Raw genomic sequence first — 16,215 nt, 5'->3', positions numbered from 1 at the left:
GTCATTCATCCAGCTAGAAATGTCACTCAGACAGGCTGAAATGCGAGCAGCTACCGTCAGGTTGTCTGGCTGGAATGAGAAGTAGAGTTGGGTGTCATCAGCGTAGCAGTGATATGAAAAGCCATGCTTCTGAATGACAGATCCTAATGATGTCATGTAGATGGAGAAGAGAAGTGGTCCAAGTACTGAGCCTTGAGGAACCCCAGTAGCAAGGTGGTGTGATTTTGAAACATCACCCCTCCAAGACACACTGAAGGATCTGTCAGAGAGGTAGGACTTAACCCACAGGAGTGCAGTTCAGGGTGGACAGGAGAATCTGGTGATTAACAGTGTCAAAAGCAGCAGACAGGTCCAGTAAGATGAGTACCGAGGATTTTGAAGCTGCTCTTGCTAGAAGCAGGGCTTCAGTAACCGAGAGCAGAGCAGTCTCAGTTGAGTGGCCACTTTTGAAGCCAGATTGGTTGCTGTCCAGGAGGTTGTTCTGTACAAGGAACATAGAAAGCTGGTTGAACACAGCTCGCTCAAGTGTCTTTGCAATGAAAGGAAGAAGGGATACCGGTCTGTAGTTTTCAAGTAGTAGTTTTTTAGAGATGGTTTCTTGAGCAGTGGGCTTACCCGAACCTGCTTGAATGCTGAGGGAAATGTTCCAGAGTGAAGAGAGGAGTTGATAATGTGAGTAAGCGAAGGTATGACTGAAGAAGAGATCGCTTGAAGGAGGTGAGTGGGGATCAGATCAAGTGGACAAGTAGTAGGATGATTGGATAGGAGAAGTTTGGAGACGTCCATCTCTGAGAGTGGGGAGAAGGAGGAGAAAGAGTGTGCGTCGGTCATTGTGAAGTTGTCCTCAGTCTGCGGTGTGGTGAATTGGTCACTGATGGATCTTGTCTTATTTGTGAAGAAAACTGCAAAGTTGTCCGCTGTAAGAGTCGATGTAGGAGGTGGTGGCGGCGGATTTAGAAGAGAAGAGAAAGTCTTGAAGAGTGTCCGAGCGTCACAACAGTTGTTAATTTTGTTGTGGTAGTAGGATGTTTTAGCCGTGAAGACATTTGCAGAGAAGGAAGAGAGGAGAGACTGATACACACTGTGTACTTTTAGAATTTAAAATAACTGTTTTCTATTTCAATATTTTTTTATGTAATTTATTCCTCTGGTGGCAAAGCTGAATTTTCAGCATCATTACTCCAGTCTTCAGTGTCACGTGACCCTCAAAAATCATTTTAATATGCCAATTTGGTGCTTAAGAAACATTTCTCATTATTTTCAATGTTAAAACAGTTGTGCTGCTTAATAATTTTGCAAAAACTGTGATACTTTTTTCAGGATTCTTTGATGAAGGTTCAAAAGAACAGTTTTTATTTGAAATAGAAATCAATTGTAACATTACAACTGTCTCAATAGAAATAAATTATTAGCAGTCATGTTCATCCACCCATATATTTTTTTATGAGTATAAATATAATATAATATAATATATATATATATATATATATATATATATATATATATATATATATATATATATATATATATATATAAAAGAAAGAAAGAGTGTCATCATGACTGCAGTCTCATCCCCTTCAGAGGCGTGGGAAAAGACAAGGATAAAAGCGTCACTGCTTACCATAAGGTTATTTTAGATGCGTCAAATTACAGACACCCCCCCTGAGAAACACCTGCAGGCATGCTTATTATTTCTAGGGACAAAACACTTGTGCCAAACCAAGGTTATCACATCTCAGCTAATTAGATGGAACAAATGCGGCCAAGAAAACCCATGAATCTTAAAAGTATCAGCATAACACTTTCACCTAGACATTTTAGGCTGTTTTAAAGAAGCAGTGATTAATTAAATGATGAAATGTGATAAAGAGAGTTGTTCTCTAATACAACAAGCAGGTTCTGTGAACATTAGGTGAAGCTCTGAATCTGACCTACATGTAGCAGGCAGACAGAATCCTTATAAGAATCAGCACTTAAAGTGCACTATGGTGCACTATGAGCTTGATGGAGAGTGACATGCAGAACTGAGATATTAAATAGATCCCTATAAAAACACCATTTCTGAAAAATGTCTCTCCATTTGACACACATAAATTAAATGTCTTGTCAACATAAATTTATAATGGCATTCCCCTCCCCCATGTTTGTTCGCCCTTACCCACCACATTCATCTTTGGCTTTTACATCTCAGCGAGCAACTGCGTCATCGAAACTAATCTTAATTTAATATTCTCAAATTTAAATGAAACCCTGGTATTTCAAGCTAACCTGCAATGATGTATTAGGTCATAAACACAATCACCTTCTGGGTGACTCACAGGCATGAAAGCCAAAAGGCACAACAGTGTGACACTTCTGCATGTAATGACCTTCAAAACAGCCGTGGTGACACTGACCTTTAGGTAATGGCCCTGGAGAAGGAAAAATAAACTCTATGTCGTAACCTCACCGAGATAAAGAGCAATCTGTGTCATCTGAAAGCAATCACAATGACAAACAGATCGATTCAAATGCATTAAATGGAGATGCTATTCTAATTAACAGCGATGCAAGGAGAAGAGAAAGAGTGATACAATGGAGAAGAAACTGAGACTGATGGTTGATAGACAAATCACATTAACAAACCCTCATTTCCTGACCTTTGCTGAGATTAGCCATTTAGCAATGCGCTCAGGATAGGACTGTCTGAACACATTAGCCACTAGCCCATGATGACCTAATTAAAACATCATAAATGAAAAGCTGCAGCATAACTAAGACTCTAAACACAACTTAAATGACAGGACTTGAATAGCCCTTATTTGGCCTGAGGTCAATATGACCTGTATTTTGTGGGGCACAACAGAGTTAGCGCTAAGCTGGGATAAATGCTGAAATATTTGAATCATTGCCAAATCCTGAAGTAGTAATTTCTTGAGCACTTCTTCATTCGTTCAAACAGCTATTATTATTTTTGAGCTGCAAATACAGCTTTTTTTTTTTTTAGAAATATTATAAATGAAATATGTCTGTTTGTATATTAATTAAAATCAAATAAATAAAATATAACTAATGTATATATATACATACACACACACACACACACACACACAAAAACACATTTATAAATATATTAATCTGATATTATGAGGCCAAATTTTACTTACTGTAAGCTAACAGATCTATGATTTCATTCAGCAAATGTACAAATGAATAATTAAAGTCTCGCTGTTTTCAGTTCAAATCATGTCAATTCAGGTTACACACTAATGGTTTATCAGATGTCGTTTAAATGTGTATGGCAACAAAACCTTGGTTAATTAAAAATTAAAAGCAAAAAAAAAAAAAAAGTAGTTCTAAAATTTGGGACATATTCATAAACAAATTAATAATTACATTTTCCCATAGGTCTATATATTCCAATTTGCTAAAGCACTGATTCATTTTCAGAAAAGATTTTCTATTCATCATAATCTCATTTTGTTTAATAATTTCATAACAAATGTTCTGCATATTTAGCAGGAGCTGTTGTCTCATAGTCTAATATCATATTTGATACTCCTTTGTGTGGCCTGTGTTTTCAGTTTGTGTGCAGCAAGAGGTACAGAAGGGAGCGTGTGCAGTTTGGCTGGTCTTTCCCTAAAAACCCCACAGCATACATCTGGCACAGAAAATCATTCTCTCTCCCATGCATCTGCGCTTTCTGTTCATGTCACGGAGCAATGAGGTGAGGTGAGACATGAAATTAAATGATTTGTACAAACTGAGCATTTATAACCTCAAAACTGTAAACACAAATTAGGGGAGTGTTGGAAAATGGATACTTATTTGTTCTTCCATATTTAATAAAGGATTATATCAATGTATATTTATTTATTTATTGTCTAGCAGGTTGTCTACTGTAATTTTTTTGTTATTTCAGTACCTGACAGCTTGCTCGTTCGCCACACACACTTTTTTTCTAATCTTCCTTATTTGCTGTCATAAACGGCATTATTTAAACATAAACTGCCATTATTTGCTTCACCCTCTCAGGATGGGGGGAAATTCCCTTGCTGTGGTTTCTCTGTGCTCCTGTCCATCACACTCAAACTTGGTGCTCTCCACAAAACACACTTTGATACAAATGGTTGAACCAGAAAAGACTGTCATTCAAATATTGTTTTCTTATGTTTTTTTATATTACCAATCTTTCCCTCCCCTTTAATGTCAATCTGATCCCCCTCTCTTTATTTTTCCTCTTTCTTGGCCCACTTTTTCTTGAACAATGGAGACAATCGGGCGTCCCCTGAGGGCAGATGAGGGCGAGTTTAAATATCAAAAGCCCACAATGGACACCATGCCAGACTCCAAGGAGCTCCTCTTCCTACTATCCATCTGCTTATAACGGGAGAAATGAGGGATGAAGGATAGATATTGAGAATGGAGACACAGTGACAGACTTTCGTCTCCCACTCCTTTCTCGCCTTTTTCTCATTGTTTCTCCCTGTCAGCTGACAAATGATGCTGTCTGTGTCCCTAATATGTGGGAAAAAATAACTTTAATCAAGAATAGCTAATGCACTATTTTACAATGTGATTGTTAAACGGCCATTTATATACATTTATCCATTCTATTTTTTTTCTTTACTTTTTCAGAATACATAAGGTGTTAGTTTACATGTAGTTCATGTTATTAAAAAGACGAAGTCTAGTTATGCGTACCCGTTATCATCAACCTCTCTCTCTGTCTCTCTCTCTCTCTCTCTCTCTACACACACACACACACACACACACACATATATATTAAAACAACCTTACAACCTTTATAATAAATTGGAATTTGGAATTAAACTGTCAAATTGTCAAACTTTTGACAATCATTTGGGTCATGGTTTCCACAAAATACTGTAGTAAGCAGCTCAGCTGTTTGATGATGATAATAATAAGAAATGTTTCTCGAGCTGTGAGCTCCAAATCATCACAGTAATTACTTACATTTTAAAATGATTTACAATAGAACATTTTGAAAATTAGATTTGTTTTTGTCTTTTTTAAACAGTCCTCACTTCTCTTTGCCGAAACCTCCCTCCCCTCAAGCCCCGAGGCTCAAGTTTCCCAACAGGAATTAGTCTTCATTTTTTCACACCATCCTACTTTGTGACCGACTGCCTGACACTGATACAGAAGGCAGAATCTCACGGTAATTGCAGGGCAGCTAACATAAATGAAGAATCACCTGTAATATCCCTGAGCTATATTTCCCAAGGGACTCAACGTCAGTCTTAACACATGTGAAACCACATTAATAAGAACATAGAGACCTATTTCAAGCTGTCAGGCAGTTCTATAGAAGGCTAAATTCAATTTCTAAAAACATCAAGTGCACCTGGAAGTAAAAACAAACCTTACACCTGACCTCCGATCCTTTCATCTCTCTAAAGATGGCTTGTTATTGTCCATTTATTTCCATTAACACAAGAGAACAAGGCAAGGCATGTGTCATGTTTTCTTCATGGTTTGCTGCGACAGGTGTTTCCACCTGAGCAGATTTTGATGGGGAAATTCCAGGGCTTGCTGGCTGTCTGTGATCCCAAGGGGATATACGGATCTAATAAAGACCCCCCACCCTTGAACAAGCTGCAATGTGATAATGTGTCATATCAGATGACTCCATTGCTAATTTGATCAGAGAGTTATTGATTTTCTATAGGCTAACTTGACTGATTGTAATCCAGTGGAAAATAAATTGTCCAAATGGCTTTAAATTTGGCATGTAAACTTTAGATGTACACACACTCATGCTATCCAAGATATAAATTAGACTGGTTCCTGATCACAACAGATTTGAAAAAATATAACATTATGTCACCTGTTCACCAGTGATAAGTTTTTTTTTTTTTTTGCTTCAACTTTTCCTTTTCCTTTAATGCGTCTTTACATGTTTACTTCATTACTTATAAAAAATGTAATGACATGCAATCCTGCTGAAATATAATGTTGAAATGATCACATTTATGAAGTATTACTCTTACTGGTGTTTTGTTGATGACAGCAAAAAAAACTAAAATCTCTATATGCTTTTTTTTTCTCAGTCATATAATGCAATTTAACATTTTCCTTTCTCTTAGGAGTGCTACAAGCTCTTGGTGCATAAAGAAGATCTTTAAAGTTGCAAAGACTAAAGTCTCAAATCCGAAGAGATATTCTTTATAAAAGTTAAGAGTCACCATGTACTCATAAATGGCTTATTTAAACACGCCCCACATGTCTAAGTCACGATGTGGGAAGATTTGCATAACGCCACCCAAATGTATATGCAAAGAAAGAAAGTGTAACATTTATTCTGTCTGTAGTATTGTTGCTGCTGCCACCGCAGCAATGTTTTGGAGACGCTGTTTCGTTGTGAAAGCGAAACCTCTTTGTTTGGTCTTCCAAAAGAGGACACAATTAGAAATCAGTGGTTAAGTTTTATTTACAACAATGTTCCGAAACAGTTTAACCCAAATATTCAGATGTGTGCAGTGCATTTTACGGAGGATGAGGACTGTTTCCTGTGAGAGTAGCCTACAATGCCGGTGTCTGTTTCTATAAAGTGAGTCAGTTCCAACTTTGCAAGGACAGTCTGGCTCTTCTGATTCACAGCCTGTAAGTATGTTTTCATATTTATTAAAAGTGAGTTTTAAGCAATGTAGAGCAGCGCTTGATGTTTGTCATTTCTCCGATCACAAATTCAGACATGGTTTTATGTTTTCGCAGCACGATACACAACTCAATGCGTAAAAAGACAGTATAAGTCATTATAATCAGTAATTATGTCCCCACTGGATGCAACAAATGCCTTGTTTATAATGGGTTTAATGTTTTTGTCTGGTCGTGCCAGGAAACGACATCACAGTGTGGTGATATTTCCATCACACGCTTGAGGCATTCAGCCAATCACAACGCACTGGATAGCTGGCCAATCAGAGCACACCTTGCTTTTCAGACCAATGAGCTTTGTAAAAATCTACACGTTTCAGAAAGGCAGGGCATAGAGGAGCAACAATGATGTACATTATGTGGAAAATAATGTGGTTTTTTTAACCTTAAACCGCATAAACACATTGCATTATAGCAAATACACAAAATAATGCTCTTTTTAGCAACGTCATATGACCCCTTTAAATATTTCAGAACATACTATCTAGAATGAAACTAAATATCAAACAGAAATGTATGTAGAGCCATCTGACTATCATTAACCTCTTTTTAACAGGTTCTTTATATTGACAAATTAACTAACTTAATGTGAAAATTACCAGCCAATCAGGTACAATACAGCTTTACTTCATTGTAAGTGTGCCTTCAACGAAGGTTCGCAAATACTGCTCTCACAGTCTAGTAAGTTAATGGTTAGGGTTTTTAGCCTCTGTTACTCTGGGACCTCAAACATCTGTCATTCAATGAGTTTTAACAAAACAAATCCCCAAAGAGTTCAATGGTTCTGTACTAAAATAAATAATAAGTCCTCTTTTAAAAGATTACCTCCTTTCAGCCATAAACAATACTGTAAATCAAACAAGAAGCCACATAAAAGTTATATTATAACCCTTTTCAACATCATATTTATTATGTACAATGTAAAACCTGTGTCAACACATGATTTAAGAGCCTCTCTGATGTCTATGTTTTATCTGATATTTAAAGAAATCAGCACCCAAATTTATACTGAAAAGAAATACTTTTAAATGACTCACAATGACAGTCAATGGAAGTCTTTTTCCTTTTTGTATTCATTCACAACTTTTCAAACAAATGTATCTGTTTTGAACTATATTTAACCCAGCTTTTATTTAACATTGGTAAAGGATTTGATTGCATTGTATGCTTTTGACTTTTGATAATATTGTTCAAGAAAGTGGTTATGGTTCATTGTCCAGTTTTGATATTTGTAATTCTTGTAATTAAAAAAAAAAATCAACTCTTTTAAAAACATGTCAACTGTATGTATGTGTATATATACTCTGACACACACACACACACACATACATATATATATATATATCTATATATATACACAGTATGTGCAGGTGCAGGGCTGCTGGCTTCACAGAGCCAGTGGTCTCCCTGCGGGTGCAGGGCACCATGTGTGCCCTGCTAAAAGTCACAGAGAGAAACAGCACAGACACAGAAGGAAGCAAAAAGCCAGTGGAAGACTGTTACAGACAGTTCCAATTGTGCCTATAATGCTTGAATGATTTGAAACAAGAAGAATAAGGATGCAAATGTATAATGCATTGCAAACGCTTTGATGTTGTACATAAGTCATAAGTCATAAGAGGCTTAAGCCATTGCTGGAAAGGCAGAGGGGAGCGCTACAGTAGATCAAACAGGACATCTGAATCAGTACTGAAGTTGTGGCAAATACAAATACATTCAATGATTTTGTTGGCTATTTATCAACTGGGCCACGATAAAATATTCAGAGTGCATCAGACAGGAAGAGCTTAGTAATGAAACAGGAGTGAGTCATGCAGTGAGATGCATGGGTCACTTTGTGATCTCTAAAATGATATTAACTGATAATCTCTACTGTCTCATGAAAATTACATTACAGTGTTACAGAGTTACAGTGGTAGAGAGCAGTCCAGGAACATTTATTTATTATTATTTTATTACATATTTATTACATTTAATACATTTATTACATATTCATTTCAAATGATGTACAAATATTTAATATCATATATATTAAATATTTTGTAATATTTTATTAAACATTACATATCTGACTTCTAGAATAGCATTTACTTTATTAAATATATACAATGTATTTTTATTATATATTTATAGATATTTACAATTATAAAACTTAATAGTTAATTTAATATATAATTTAATATATTTTAGTAATATATATTTATATATATATATATATATATATATATATATGTATATATATGTATGTATATATATATATATATATATATATATATATATATATATATATATATATATACACACACCTTTAAGTCAACCTTGATCAGACAAATTGATCACAAAATGATTCAGTGTGAACTGTAGGCCAGAGATGTTCAATGACATGGAAGTGAAGCAAACAATATATTGACTTCGAAAGCCACTTCCATGTAAAGTACAATGCAAAATAATGTAATGGCTTAAATTATCTTAATATGGGGGCCTAGCAAATACTGATATACGTCATTTATAACCCATCATTTATAACAATCAATTAATAAACCTAATTTGTGTAAATGTGCCCAGCAAGGCCTCTTGACTCATTGCTGGGATAAAGTTGTGTCTTGTACCACTCTGCAAAAAAAAAAAAAAATCAATGTAGATGCAGCTAGTTATGTGCCCTCCTTGTTTTAGTCCAGTCTGAATCCATAACTATCCACTGCCTTGACTCAGCTGAAGAGCACTTTAGGGGCTATAAAAATCTTCCATTAGCTCTCCATTCATGCACACAGACACAAGTCCCTGTAGCCGTCTCCTAAAACACACTGCTCTAAAATACAACCAAATGTTTCAGCTGACCCCATTGTTTTGGTCTTTCTCATTTTCTTGTCCTCTCTGAGGAAGAAACAGAGCCAGACAGATATTGAAAACTAGAACGAGGCCCCGTCTGACATCTTTTCTCTCTCCTTCCAACGTCTAACATTTCTAATCAGCACTGGGCCAGACTCCGCTTCCATACGCACCTCTCTCACCCTGCCTTGCCCCCCTCTGGAAAAAGCTGCTGTTGCATAGCTTAAAATAGCACCTCTGGAAACAAAACCCTGAGAAGTAAAAGGTGAGCATCCCATTGCAGAGTGAGAAACCTGAGAGTAGGTGAATCTGAGCTTTGGAGGAGGGGAAAGATGGGAATGCTAGTGCAAGAAATGACGTATTATATGTCATCTCTTGACCTTAATTCAGTGCAGTCATTAAGGACGTATTGGATATTAAGCAGCAAGTCAATCAATCTTCCTAAATATCCTAATTCATCTTTTGTTTTTGGACCTATTTACATAAAATTGACCAAGAAATGTGAGCTTTCTTCCCATTAAAATTTTCTTTTAAGTGGCAGAAGGTGCTGAGAGAGAATCACAGGTTTCTCTAATGCTGTTTTAATTGCAGGCCCAGTGGGAGTATCCACAGGATTGAGCCACAGCTAACATATTGCTAAGTAAAAGGATTTCTTCAAAATTCACCATATGGCAGAAAATACCTCTATAGGTGGTGAGGGGGGTGTGCAGGTAATAGCATGTGGTCATTTGTAGACAAATTCCTCTTATTTAAATACATAAATAAATAGAATACAGCAACATTATATATATATATATATATATATATATATATATATATATATATATATATATATATATATATATATATATATATATATATATATAAAAAGTGTCATGTTAAATAGTGATAAATAGCTGTTTTCTGAAGGATTACACACAAGCTAGCAGTAGAAAATAAGTGGAATATCAGCATCTACTGGTGTGATGAAGTCACTGCGATTTACAGATAATGGACACTGAACTAAAAAACAGAACTAGGTTTGATGCAGTTGAGCTATACTAAAAAAATAAAAATATATAAATAGTGCAAAAATAGCACAACCATCTATGTTAATATTCTTCAAAACATAAATTCTAAAAAATATCATTTTGCATGAAATGCTATTATATTTTAAGTTTGCATTATTGGTTCTGTTGATTTCTTTTTACTAATGTGTAGAGTTACTTGTTTTGAAACAATCTCTATTGTATAAAGCGCTATATAAATAATGGTGACTTGACTACATTTGTAATATCCATTCACTTTTTTAAATGTAGGCTACTAGATTATGTTACTGATTAAAATGCAGGAAGTACCATTTGGTCTAACAAATCCAAGATTTAATCTGAGACTGTTCTCATTAAATGACTGTTTAGAAATTATTAATCACTATAAAAAAAACTTTAGTCAGGATGCCAGCTACTAAGCTTTATGAAATAACTCCATGAATGATTGCAACACAATATGACAAAGACTGCTGAATGGTAAGGATGACTTACACATTCTCTAGATCATTCAGAGCACGGTCCAACTCATTGGTATTATGGGCCCAGGCCAGGTCACATGGCCACAGATATCATCTGACGTGGGCAGCTTTGCATCTTTAATTCATGACGGGAAAAAATAGTTTGGTTAGTGGACTAACTCAGCTCCTCTGAGTTTCCCAAAGCTGCAGTAAAAGATTATAAATGGAAACCTTGTCCCAGTCGGCCCACTTATATTATGAAGTCAAAGATCAAACAGAATTGTACACAATCACAACAATGCAAGCAGAGTCCCAGATTGATTTTCAGATATATCAGAATGTTTGATACTTACTTTAGATACTTACTGCCAATATCAAGATGATTTGCTAACCCTAGATGTCAAAGTTATTTTGTCCACACAGGCAAAACTAACATCCTGAGACAGCTAATTATATCATAATGCAATATTTACCATCAACTGTGGCCTTAAGGTTCCTCGTGCAATGAAAGGCAGCAGCAAATGTTAGTCGTGTTCGCACAATATCCTTGAGCTCCAAGAAGCGTTCTGGATGGGGCGATGACACTTTAACTTCCTACAGCATCCTTGGCCAACATTCGGCCTTAAAAACAACTAACAACTTGACAGCCTCGAAACGCCCGAGTTTATCCATCTAAATATGGCTGGTGGCTTTAAATGAGGCTGCTTTTATATTTATACCGTTTTGCGAGATATTGCCGGTCTCTTCAGGCTGTGGTCATTTGCGCAGAGCAGCAGAAATAAGACCGCATCACTCAGCGATGCGCAGAAAGGATGAAGCACGCGAGATGCGCGAGCGGCCGTATTTAAGAAACACAAATCTAGACTGCTTTTGTCTCCTGTGGTACAAGGCCAGTTTCTTGTAATTCATTAACCATGACAGCGCAGGGATAACTCTCTTACCTGTGTCGTTGATGGTTTGGCCACATATGATGCAGTGTGATTCTCCCATACGCACTGTAATGCGGTAAAGGCGGGTAATATCCTCCCTTGCTTCGCTCTGTCTGTGCGTCGCTCTCAGAGCGCGCGCTCGCTTCCCACGCTCTTGCTTCTGTGGACGCGCCTCCGACTCCAGTCGCCGGACAGGTGTTCAGATCATACAGCATCCGTGCTGTTTAATATGACGTGATTAATACATATATTAGTAATAGCTAAAAAAAAATAGGCTAAAACACACTGAACGCTTAAAAATAAATAAAAACATAAGATGGGCTGGTTTATTTTAACAATAACATTTTCAAATAGGACTTAAGTCTAACATGTGCAGTGCATTGTAAACACAATTGCAACATTTTGGTTATAGATTATTTCTGAAAGGCATTGTGGTACACAAATCGAACTATTAATTTGGCACTCAAACAACTTAGAATTGTAAACAGACAAATAAACAAACAAACAAAGAAAGCTAACTTCAACGTTTTAAAGAAAGTGATCATTTTATTCAGCAATTAATTGCATTAAATTGTTCAAGACTTCTACATTGTTTAAAAAATATTTTCGAATACTTTCCCTTAAAAAATTCGATTACTACAAAATTCTTAAGAAATTTGTGTTTTCACAAAAATATTGAACAGCACAATTGTTTTCAGCACTGATATTAATAAGAAATGTTTCAGTGTTAGCACGTTAGACATTTGGCGCAATGGCACAAACGTTTAGCATTTCCATGACAGGACAATTTATTAAAATATTACATGTATTTACTTATTTATTTATTTATCAAATAAATGCAGCCTTGATGAACATAAAAGATTTCTTATTGCTAAGCTCAAACTTATATATAAACTGTCATTTGATGAAAGAAAGATTAAAAGAAAAAAGAAAGAAAGATTGGATTATTCAAAACAATATCCTTATCATGATAGGCTGAGACATACTCTTTCTTTATCAATGGCCTTCTGTTCCAAACACACAGCGCTCTTTGATAGGAAACTTTACATCATCCATTACAATATAGTGACACACTGGCCCAGTTCAACATCACACATATAGCATGAACAGAGTCACACAGACTATCCCCTTGAACGCATATCTCCATTTAAGAGTATTATAAGTATCAGAAATGTACAATCAACAAATAGACACAATATGACAACTCCTACACATTATCTATAATAGACTTTTACATAAACACAACATAGCTTCAGAGATTATTATAAAAAGAGGTTTTCAGTATTAAAACTGCAGTCAGTAACAAGATGCAGCTAGAAGATAAGAAGTAATTGGAGAAAGTCTGTGGCAGGCATGGTCATTTTAAATAATACAATTTATTCTAGATTACATTCCAGAGGCCATACATCTCTGGAGCTTCAAATAAACTACATACAGTTTACAGAAAAATTAAAAATATGCAGAAAGAAATGTCTCTGAGGAGTTCTGAGTATACTGGAAACTGCTGGGAAATCTAATCTCGTATGCAGCCTGCAGTTTGTTCCAGTCTCCCCTGCTTGCAAAAGTCAGTCCTGCATACTAAACCTTAAAGACAAAGGGGCCTGAACAGCTATTCCCACATTATACACAGACTTGCTAGGCACTGACAGACTTCACTATAATGTTTGGAATACAAAGTAAAAGTGCTCAGTACCCCGCTGTCAAGGTTTGTACACAATGTACAGACTAAACTTCCCTGCTGTTACTGTTGTGTGCACTGCACACGTGTCCTCTTGTGTGCGCGCGCGAGCCTCTAGTGGTCACAAAGAGCATTACAGTCATATTCCGATTTAAAACCCCATAACATTTTTCAGAGATATTTTTTTTACGACAAACAATTCGAAAATTAGTCAGATTTAAATGATAATTACAAAATGCAATCATATTTCCCTAAGAGTGTTAAATGTGATCATTTTGTCAATATCAGTCACTTTCAAAGAACAAGAAGGAGAAGGTGTGTCTATGATCAATCTTTTAAGATTTGTGAACTAGCAGTTATACTTTGGAATTATTTCTGTTATTACAATATTTATTCATATTATGAATTAGCCTTTATTTTTATATTTTCAGCACTCAATGTAATTTTAGTTAGGGCCATATGTCTTTAGTTTTAGTAATTTTGTTGTGCATTTTTGTCATTTTTATTAGTTAGCCTACATTATAATTATATATAGTATTATATTTGATTTCTTTTCATATTTATATTTAGCTTTAATTAATTAACAATGAACAAATAAATACATTAATGACAATAGACTGATAAAACTAAAAAAAAGTTTAGTAAAAAAGGTATCAGAAATCTCTTGGTGGAGATTTCAAAAGGCTTTTATCAGAAGATGGCGCCACAGTCTGATTTGAGAAAACTAGTACACCATTACATGTTTGCCAAAGTTAACATTGCATTTGATAGTACAAGAAAATGTATTTCTGTCTTACCTCACTTAATGTGTATTGTTCCCAGAACCCGCCATCTTCTGGTTTCTAGCCGCTTTAGTGTCTCCCCCTTTTTTCCACAAATATGGTCCTATATTTGGAGAGAGTTTATCTTAGTCTGTTAGCTTTATTTAGCCAATATGTTATATTTTTAGGGATCTATAACAAGCTACATTAGTCCGTTTAGGGTTCTAGCTTAATCTCCCTTGTTTACCAGATACATGTTGTTATACTCAGGCTTAATTTAAACTTTTTTATAGGTATGTTTTGGATAAGTGATCGTCACTTCTGTTCTGTTCATTGGTGTTTTACCTTGAGTATTTAGCATATACCGTCACACACAAAAAAAATAGTGTAGGGATTAATTATTCTTTTTGTTTATGCTTGCTTTCTAAACAATGTGCATCCATATATGAAGCTTTATGTAGGAGGACTAAATTATTTTGCAACATGTTGAGGTTGGTATGTTTATATTATAGAATATAAATACTAATGTCCTCCTTATCAAGTATTGTTACAACTTCTTCGGTTTTAGGAGAAAGGAAATGTTCAGCAGTCTTTGATGTCAGGCGTTTGATGCAGTTACCCGTATTTTCCACTAGAGTCTGCTATTGTTCCTCTCAAACCGAATCCCCGGTCTTTACACACTCTCCAATGAGAACTGTCCGATGTGAGCTTTGAAGCCGAAATCTACAGCACAAGTCGCCAATCAAACAACCAGTGCGAGAGAGAGAGGGAGGAAAGAGCGTGCGTCTCATATGGATTAACAGAGACGCGCTCGTGATCTTCTGCCGCTGGACACCGGTAACAGCCTCATGATCACCATCTATCACTGCGATTGAACCTGAGAATAAACGAGAAGGACTATGACACAGGCGCTCAAGAGGCCGTGCACACGGTATGTGCTCTTTCCTTCGCTATAACCGAGATCGCTGTAACAGACGTATGACCAGCTGTTTTTGTGCAGGGACTCTACATTTTCCTAAAATCTTTGTGATTGATTGAGATTCTCAGAACGAAACACTCTAGCAATGCTCTAAATGTAACATTTAATACCCAACCGGAGCATTGAGAGGCGTTTGACCGCAGCGCGTTTGCTCATTATCGCATGTTTCTATTTGAAAACGACTGGCCAGAGATCGACTTGACAACTTTGGGCTCCTGAGCTCTAATACATCTGTATTTAAGAGACGTTTATTTTATAGGACCATCTGAGTCACAGATGGATTTAATGTGAGGAAACGTTATGTAGTTGGGTAAGATTATTTTTATTTTATTATTGTTTATATATATATATACACACACACACACACACACACACACATCTCATCTCATCAGATTTGAATAATATTTTTATTTATTTTAATGATTTAAAAGTCAATTACAGGACGTGAAGCACGATGGAGTCTGTTGTTATGCAATGATATTGCATGTTTTTTATTTTATTTATTTTCTGTTTTTGTTTTTAAATGAATGCAGTATGAATGATATTGCATGTTTTTATTATTATTTTTTTTAACAAAAAAGTCTCCATATGACATCAAGTTATGTTCATTAAAATTATATATAAACAAATATAGTTTACAATAAAATAATTTACGGTTATGCTAAATCAGTAAACTAAAAAGTCATGTGTTAGAATATATTACATTATTTTTAGGTTTAAGAAAATTTATATAGGCTATCATTTAATATCAAGCCCAAAAAGTCTGCGTGTTCTTGCACTCATAAAACAAATAATGCAGACCTTTTTAATAATGCATACAGTCAGCATAACAAGCTTTACAGTGTTCTTCTCAAGCCTGTATATGACCCAATGACCATGATTTGGAGTTAGTC

At 35.6% G+C, this 16,215-nt stretch overlaps 2 protein-coding genes across 3 annotated transcripts in view; one reads left to right on the top strand and one right to left on the bottom strand.

Moving 5' to 3' along the window:
• LOC132119466 (neurofascin-like) overlaps positions 1-12,033 on the bottom strand; it is a 98,391-nt gene extending 86,358 nt beyond the window's left edge. Inside the window, exon 1 of one of the 2 annotated variants that reach the window (XM_059529467.1) lies at positions 11,917-12,033. The gene's annotated coding sequence lies outside the window, so the exon portion shown is untranslated. The remainder of the gene's footprint in view (positions 1-11,916) is intronic. The other variant, XM_059529469.1, reaches the window with a different exon arrangement.
• Positions 12,034-15,038: 3,005 nt separating this feature from the next.
• Positions 15,039-16,215, top strand: part of LOC132119464 (phosphatidylinositol 4-phosphate 3-kinase C2 domain-containing subunit beta-like) — a 36,539-nt gene continuing 35,362 nt past the window's right edge. Inside the window, exon 1 of the mRNA XM_059529465.1 lies at positions 15,039-15,274. The gene's annotated coding sequence lies outside the window, so the exon portion shown is untranslated. The remainder of the gene's footprint in view (positions 15,275-16,215) is intronic.

Source organism: Carassius carassius, chromosome 38 (genome assembly GCF_963082965.1).
Source record: "Carassius carassius chromosome 38, fCarCar2.1, whole genome shotgun sequence".
NCBI classification, from domain to species: domain Eukaryota; kingdom Metazoa; phylum Chordata; class Actinopteri; order Cypriniformes; family Cyprinidae; genus Carassius; species Carassius carassius.
This window is presented reverse-complemented; position numbering and strand designations above follow the sequence as displayed.